General features: G+C 35.8%; 1 non-coding gene across 1 annotated transcript; it reads left to right on the forward strand.

Moving 5' to 3' along the window:
* Window positions 1–420: 420 nt before the first annotated feature.
* Window positions 421–523, forward strand: LOC126019912 (U6 spliceosomal RNA). The gene has a single exon (XR_007499521.1). It is a non-coding gene; the product is annotated as a U6 spliceosomal RNA (small nuclear RNA).
* Window positions 524–8,968: the final 8,445 nt, after the last annotated feature.

Raw genomic sequence — 8,968 nt, forward strand, 5'->3', positions numbered from 1 at the left:
GTGAAAAATTAAACCTTCTATTTAACTTTAAGGTCATTCATTTTCCATGCTGGTGCAGTACTGACTGTAGTTACTTATAAATTTTATCAACTCAATGATATTTGTGTGAATTAAGATATTAAAGGCAGCATAGGGTATATTTTAGAACATTTGATGGAAAAAGAAATCATGAACAAAAGTTTCAAGTATCATTCTATGAAGCATTTTATGATAGGTAAAATTTGAAATAACAAAAGTGCATAGTGTGAAGAAAAGGGTATATTGCAAAAATTGTACAAACAATCACTATGATTTTGGATTTATTTAGTTGTTTGTTATAGGGGTCACACTCAACATTGCCCAGAAATTACTCTCTGTTCATAATAACTTCTGGCAATATTTAGGTGTACCATAAATTGTGTTAAAAATTAAACAGTATTAGTGCTCACTTCGGCAGCACACATACCAAAATTGGACAATACAGAGATTAGCATGGCCCCTGCGCAAGGATGACATGCAAGTTCATGAAGCGTTCCATATTTTTAAAAAAATATTAAACTGTATTAGTTGATTGAAAACAAGCTCCTTATCAACTGTACACTCCCTACAGCCCCTCTGATTTAGATTTTAAAGGACCAAATTATTTTAAGATAGCTATCAAATTTACTCATTTGTGAGATCAAAATGTACAATTTAATAAAGTTGCTAAAATTTATCCTTCTGCTAGTGTTTTCTATTTAATGAAACAAATGACTGAAGTTAACAAAACTATTTCAAGAAATGTAATATTTATAAATGGATCATTCTTACCTTAGTCTGCAAAATAAACCTAAATATGTTATTTACCTCACTCAGTTTAATAAAACTTAGCATAGCATATTTACTTGAAGATTCATCACTGAATTAACATAACAGACATATTTTCAATTTTTAAAGTCAGAAATTTTATTTTCCATAGAAAATTTTATTGTTCAACAAAACCAAGAATAATCAAAAAGTAAACAAGAATCAACTGATTCTGGGGCCTGAGCTGTGGCGCAAGCAGTAGGATGTTTGCCTTGCACCCACTAACCTAGAACAGACCACGGTTAGATTTTCAGGCGTTTCATATGGTCCCCCAAGTCAGGAGCAATTTCTGAGCGCATATCCAGGAGTAACCTCTGAGCATCATCAGGTGTGGTCCCCCCAAAAACAAAGCAAAACAAAAGAGAATCAGATGATTCATCACTATGGTCATTCACATAATCAAATAAAATCGGTAAGAAATATACATTTTTAATAGATATGAAAATGATGTGCTTTATTCATTTATTGTTTTTAGATCTAGCTAATCAAACATTAACTCATGATTTACTTCTATAAATAATTTCAGGAAAAGCAATGCACTTTAAAAATAATAAATCACCACATATGTCAATAAGGACAAATAGATAAAATTCAATTGGTATTTTAATTGACAATATTGCTTATAAGTGGTTAAAGGTGCTAATGCTAACATGACATTCTCTGAACTGTTAAATAAAGCAGATGCTCAAGAATTTCAACTGCTCTCAAGAGTCAACTTCTTGATTAGAAGCACTCATAATACCAGCTTTATTTTCCTCAGGAGTATAGTTAAAAGAGAGAATTGGAGCTTAGTATACCATGCGATTACCAAACCTTCTGATAACCTGAAATGCCTTATAAGAATATTTTACAAAAGAAATTAACCTCACATAAGAAGTTACTAAGACTAACTTTAAGTGTAACGTTGGTCCTGTGCTTTGATATTATTCGCTCCACAATGACTCCGATTTTGAAGTTTGACAATGTGATAAAAATTAGCACATTTGACTAGGAAATATACTATGGATAATGGTAAAACATATGGCTTTATTAACAACCAACAGACAAGACCTTGTTAATTTTATCAAGTCTATAGAGTATTTATAAGCTAAGTATATATAAAGAATGCTTATTTTTCAGAAGCCATATAATTAAGAATATGCAATAAGGCAAAATAGGTGTCAATGAAAATGGGAAATTTGAAGTTTATTCTTTTTAGTAGAATAAAATAATGATAATCATTTAAACTGGTGATCTGAGATTAGATATTAAAAATTGAATATTGGGGCCCGGAGAGATAGCACAACGGTGTTTGCCTTGCAAGCAGCCAATCCAGGACCTAAGGTGGTTGGTTCGAATCCCGATGTCCCATATGGTCCTCCATGCCTGCCAGGAGCTATTTCTGAGCAGACAGCCAGGAGTAACCCCTGAGCACCGCCGGGTGTGGCCCAAAAACCAAGAAAAAAAATGAATATTGGGCTCAAGAGATCGCACAGTGGTAGGGCGTTTGCCTTCAAAGAGAGGACCCAGGACCAACCATGGTACAAATCCCACCATCTCATATGGTCCCCCATGCCTGCCAGGAGCAATTTCTGAGCAGAGAGCCAGAAGGTATCCCTGAGAGCTGCCAGGTGTGGTCCAAAAAAAAACAAAAAAAATATTTAAGCTCTTTCAAAAGAGCACTCAGAGCTATAAATTCACAAATTTATAATTTATAAATATTAGTGAAGTATTATTTGTAAAATAATACTAACAGCTTAGGTTCATTTAAAATCTTTCTATCTATATTTATGTAGTTTGTGACATAGTCCATAGTTCTCAGGAATTACTTCTGACACTTCTCTCAGAGATCACTCCTAGTGAGAATCATTTGGGATGCTAGTGATCAAAGATGGATAGGGTATGTGTAGGATAAGCTCCTAACTCTCTGTACTAATGTTGCAAGTTTCATTTAAAAAATGTTCTGTACTTTAAATATTTTAACAAATATTTACTCAAAATTATCTGTACTAATCTTCTTAATCTATATTACAAGTCAAGTCAAGTTAGACTTTTCTAGTTGCACAGATGAATATTACGTCAACTATAGTTTAAATAAAGATTTAAATTTTATTAAAATAGCACAAAATACATGTTTTAGGAAATGACAACAGATTCCTTGGTTTCAGAAGGTGCAAATTTGTTGGCCAGTTTTTCATTAGCAATATATTCTATATCATGTCTATTTATTCTATTAACATTATATTCATTCTTATTAACCATATTCCTTGGTTTTTGAACTATGGCAATGATCAAGGCTTACTGATGACTCTGCACTTAGAGTTCTCTCAAGGTGTGGCTCAGGGGATAATACTGGGTGATAGGTGTGGAACCCAAATGCTACTTTGAAGGCAACTACCTTCTTATTGTACTATCTCTCCAGCCCCTCAGAGTTTTATTTCAAAGTTTTATGCAGTCCTTGACAAAATTTTATTTTATTTTGCATAATTAAACCGAAATATCTTTATAAAGGCTCTATTTCTTCATATTTTAAATATATTATTATAGATGTAATATAAAACAAAGAAGTAAATTATCATGCCCAAGATAGTTCAGATATAATGGAAAATGCTGCATTTGAAACATTGTCAGTGTCCAAATGTATTCCTAATTTTAATGACTACTCCTGAAACTGTCATATTCATAGCTATGAGGCTGAAATCTATACTGACTTAGTAAGACTTAGATGCTTTTTTGTCAGATTTGTTTCTCATATTTTTGTTCCAATATTTGAAAAAAGAGGTATTCATAAGAGTTTTTTTGTTGTTGTTGTTTTTGGGCCACACGTGTTTGACGCTCAGGGGTTACTCCTGGCTATGCACTCAGAAGTCGTTCCTGGCTTGGGGGGACTATATGGGACACTGGGGAGATGGAACCGCGATCCGTCCTACGCTAGCTCTTGCAAGGCAGACACATTACCTCTAGCACCACCTCTCCAGCCTCTCCTAAGAGAATTTTAAGCTCTAACACTTGCAGTGAAAATGGGAAAAAGGATGTGATAGATTATTTCAGGCATATATACTTTATTTTATATTTTAGGCATATTTGGGAAACAGAAAAACATATATTTTATATTGAGTCACCCTAGGTTGTGCTCAGAGTTTAAATAACTTAAAATATAGTTAACAATCAATTAAAAACCCATAGCATTAGAGACAACACAAATTTTACTTGAAATTAAAACAAACTTTGAAAACCCATGTTTATTCATAAGTGGTAGAAAATAACTGTCAAATAAACAGAACAACTAGGAAATATTGGGCAAGTGTAGGAAGAAAAGAAAAAGATGAAGAAAAAGAAGAGAACAAGAAGAACAAGGCAAAGAAAAAGAACAAGAAAAAGAAATGAGGAAAAAAAAACAGCAACAGCAACATCAGCAGCAGAAGAAAACAGATGAATAAAGAAAAAGTAAAAATATTAAATAAATAAAAGAAAAAAGGAAAGAAAAAGAAGAAAAAGAAAAAGAAAGAAGAAAGGAGAAAAAAGAAAGAAGAAAAGATAAAGGAAGAAAGGAAGGAAAGAGAAAAAGAAAAAGAAGAAAATACAGTGTTATCAGTGTTTAGGGCATAACAATACCATAGTGGATAAAGAGCTTAGCTTGCAAGTGACTGATTGTTGACTGGGGCTTAATCTGCATATGACCTATATATCTATGATGTTCATTAATCCCATTGGAGTGAACCCTAAGCATTGCCAGATATGGTCCCCAAACAATCAAAAAGCTATCAGTGTTCAATGTGTAATATAAAGTTCATATAAAGAAATAATGAGACCATATTGCTTGTGAATAAATTTATTCTTTGCAACTTATCCTAGAGATTTCAGGAATTTTTGTTTTTGTTTTTGGTTTTTTTTTTTTTTGTATGAAAGAGAGGGAACTGAAGAGTTTCAGAGATTGTTGAAAATGTTGTTGTGGTAATATGCATATCATGGATTGCTTCTCTCACAATAAATTTACTATGTAATACATAAAGTTTTGAAGTAAAAGAAACCAAAGATTTGAAGCAGAGAAATATACCTATTCGGACACATTAAGTTGATAGAGATAAGAGGACTCTGAAATTGAACTTGATTACTACATGAAATAGCAAACCATTGTTAATATCTACAATGGGTTAAAACTGATAAAGTACAAAAACAAAGAAAAATATTCACAAAATCAAATATTTAACTTGCCTCAATTTGTCTTTAACAAATTAAAGGTCTTTTGTAGGCACTTCCTCAATTATGCGCTAACATAATAAGAGTGCACATAATTGTCTATTGTCTAAATGTCACTTTTCAATTAACTCTACACAAAGAATGTGTTCCAAAATTAGTAATGCAAGTTGACTCAACATTTTCTTTTATAATGCACTGCAGATATAATTTATGATAAAATTATATTGGAAACATCCAGGTATTGAAGCTACTGTTGCCAAGGTTACAGGCTATAATATGGGATAGTCTTTCTTTGAATTCATGCTTTCACATTTTATTTTTGTTTTCAATCATTCTCCCTTTTAAAGGAATTATGTGCTTTCTACAGATTATACTGCAAAATGGAGATGACAGAAAAAAATATTACATTTGTAAGATACATGCAAAAGATAGTTGAAAATAGTTCACCTTCACTGTAAAGCTCCCATCAGATTTTGCAGGTATTTTAGATTGGACCTGATATATAATCAATCTAAATAAAGTCAAGTAATTCCATTATTGATGGCATCTATTTTCTTTATCAGTAAGTTTCTTTTATGGCATTTAAAACTTCATGCTAAATTATACAAAATTGAGTTACTTAAAACAACACATTTTATCGTCTCCATGATTCAAATTCAGACATCTGTGCATTTTATCTACATCCTCTATTTCTTACTCCATCTCAAGGCCACAATACATATGTTAGCTCAGAATCTGTGGTTCCATCTTAAGGTTCAGCTAAAGAAATAAGCTTCTACAGCCATTCAGGACTGACAGGACTTGGCAGGATTGACAATTTGTTTTTATCAAAGTGTACAGGCAAAAATGGCAATAAAATGAAAGTCTGCCCCATGAAATTAGTGGTACTGTATGTGGCCTAATCCTGAAAACAACATTACATCACTTTTGTTATATACTATTGGTTAGAAAAAAAAAAGTATTCTTTAGGTTCAAAGCATGCTCAGCAGTAATTCTAAACATGACTTAAAAATCACAAGTAGGGAAGCCCATTCCTTGCGAACCCGGGAGGCGCGGAATCAGCCAGGTAAGGCCCGGTCCCCCGCGGCTGCCAGGCCAAGCCCCTTCCCTGCGAACCCGGGAGGCGCGGAATCGGCCAGGTAAGGCCCGGTCGCCCGCGGCTGCCAGGCCAAGCCCCTTCCCCAGGAACCACAAGCACTGAGGAGAGTGGCTTGAGGGAAGCCCTTCCTCTGGGTGGGCACCTGGAAGGGCAACTTGAACAATCCGAAAAGACAAGGGAGATAGGGCCAGCCGTCTGGCCCCTCAGGTGACCTAGAACAGTCCATCCCCTAGGGCCCTGGAGTGGACCAGGGACTCCCCAAGGACGAGTGTTCTGGGTTGGTTGGAAGGAACTCCTTCAACAGAGGCTTGGAGGGGGCAGAGCTCCATTGACTCTCGGAGAGAGGAGGGGGGATAGAGAACTAGGCTCAACAGCGCCAGCAACCATTGTGGCCAGGAGCGGAACTGCACCGCTGACAGAACTAAGGAGCAAAAAAGGGACAAGACCCACAGGGAAGGCTGACCCCTAGGCAGCAAAGGGGAGGAGAAAGAGCTAGGTTCAACAAGCTCACCCAACAGGCCCCTCTAGAACCACCTTCAGGAAGGGGAACAAGCAGGCCGAAAATAGAAGCCACAGCACTCCAAAACACACCATTAAATACAAAGAACCATGCGCAAATCAAGGAGATCCCTAATAACGGGAGACACCATGACAAATCCTAGCAAGTTCCCAAGTCCACCAAATCGCACAGATCCAGGGGAAGAAGACTTAAAAACGGTAATGAGGAAGGAAATGCAGGAATTACTAACAGTAATGAAAGAAACCCTAGCTACCAAATATAAGAAAACCATGGAAGAACGAATCAGCCAAATTAAAGAAGAAATGTCAAAGAACATGAGAGAAACCATACAAAAAGAAGTGAAGGACTTAAAAGACAAAGTAACAAGCCTTACGAGCAGAAACACAGAGTTGGAGAAGCATATCGAAGAACTCGAAGGAAAACTACAATCAAAAAAAGATCAAGAAACCAACAAAGAAATAAAAGGCAAAGCACTGGAAGGAAAAATCCAATATCTAATGAACAAAGACAAAAGGAACAATCTAAGAATTGTGGGTATACCAGAAGGGGAGGAAATAGGGAAGGGGGAAGAACAGGTAGTCAGGGAGATAATAACAGAGAACTTCCCCAGCCTCTGGAAAGACACTTTAGGACAAATCCAGGAAATCAACAGGGTTCCTAATAAAATAGACCCTAATAAGCCAACACCAAGACACATAATAATCCAAATGTCAAAAAACAAAGAGAAAGAGGAACCCCTGAAAGCAATAAGGGAGAAAAAAAACCTCAAGTACAAAGGAAAGGACATAAGAATCAAACCGGATCTCCCATTTGAAATAATTCAAGCAAGAAGACAGTGGAATGACATATTTACACGACTGAATGAAAGAAATTTCCAACCCAGGGTCCAATACCCAGCAAAACTATCATTCATATGGGAGGGCAGAATAAAAACATTCTCAAACATGAACGAACTTGAACTATTTGTGCAAACCAAGCCGATCCTAAACGACTTACTCAGAGATGAATTACACAATCCAAACCCCCGATTGTAACAACAACCACTCCACACAATACAACGGCACAACCATCCTCTCTATCAATAATTTCCCTAAATGTGAATGGACTGAACTCTCCAATTAAAAGACACATAGTAGAGAACTGGGTTAGGAAAAATAAACCGGACTTCTGCTGTCTGCAAGAAACACACCTACAGTTACAGGATAAGCACAGGCTTAGAATAAAAGGATGGAAAGTAATTATTCAGGCCAATGGAAAACAAAAAGAGCAGGGATAGCCATTCTTATATCAGACCAAATTGTATTCAACCTCAAGAAAGTGATCAGAGACAAAGAGGGTCAATACTTACTGATCAGGGGAACATTAGATCAAGAAACACTAACCCTGGTCAATATCTATGCACCTAATGTAGAGTCAGCAAAATATGTGAGGCAACTACTGGCAAACCTGGAGAAACACATGAAGGGAAATGTGATAATAGTAGGGGACCTCAATACTCCACTATCACCATTAGACAGATCCACCAAACAGAAAAATAGCAAAGAAATAAGAGCTCTAAATGAAAAATTAGAAGATTTAGGGCTAATAGATTTATATAGAGCCCTCCATCCCCAGAAAGCAGAATACACATTCTTCTCAACCCCACATGGAACCTTCTCCAGAATAGATCATGTCTTAGGATACAAAGCCAACCTATATAAGACCACAAAAGTAAGGATCATAAGAAGTACCCTTTCAGATCACTATGCAACAGAGGTTAAAATTGATGTCAAGAAGAAGAAATGGAGAAAAACTAATACCTGGGATTAAACAACATGCTGCTCAACAACAGCTGGATCAAAGAACAACTCAAGGAAGAAATAAAAAATTTCCTTGAGACAAATGACAATGAAGAGACAACATGTCAAAATTTATGGGACACAGCAAAAGCAGTAATTAGGGGGAAACTCATAGCAATACAGGCCTATGTCAAGAAACAGGAAAATAACAAAACCAACAGTTTAAAAGATCACCTCAAAGAACTGGAACAACAGCAACAGAGGAATCCAACCACAACCAGAAGGCAAGAAATAATAAAAACCAGAGCAGAAATAAACAACATCGAAACCAAGAAAACAATACAAAAAAACAATGAGACCAGGAGTTGGTTTTTCGAAAAGGATCACAAATGAAAGGGGAGAGATTACAACAGAACCCCAAGAAATATAACACATCATGAGATCATATTATGAACAACTATAGTCAACTAGGTTAGAGAACCCAGTAGAAATCGACAGATTCTTGGACAAACACCCTCTGCCAAGACTGGAAAAGGAGGATCTAGAAAGACTAAACAGACCAATCAC

The sequence above is a fragment of the Suncus etruscus genome, chromosome 9 (genome assembly GCF_024139225.1).
Source record: "Suncus etruscus isolate mSunEtr1 chromosome 9, mSunEtr1.pri.cur, whole genome shotgun sequence".
In the NCBI taxonomy this organism is placed as follows: Eukaryota; Metazoa; Chordata; class Mammalia; order Eulipotyphla; family Soricidae; genus Suncus; species Suncus etruscus.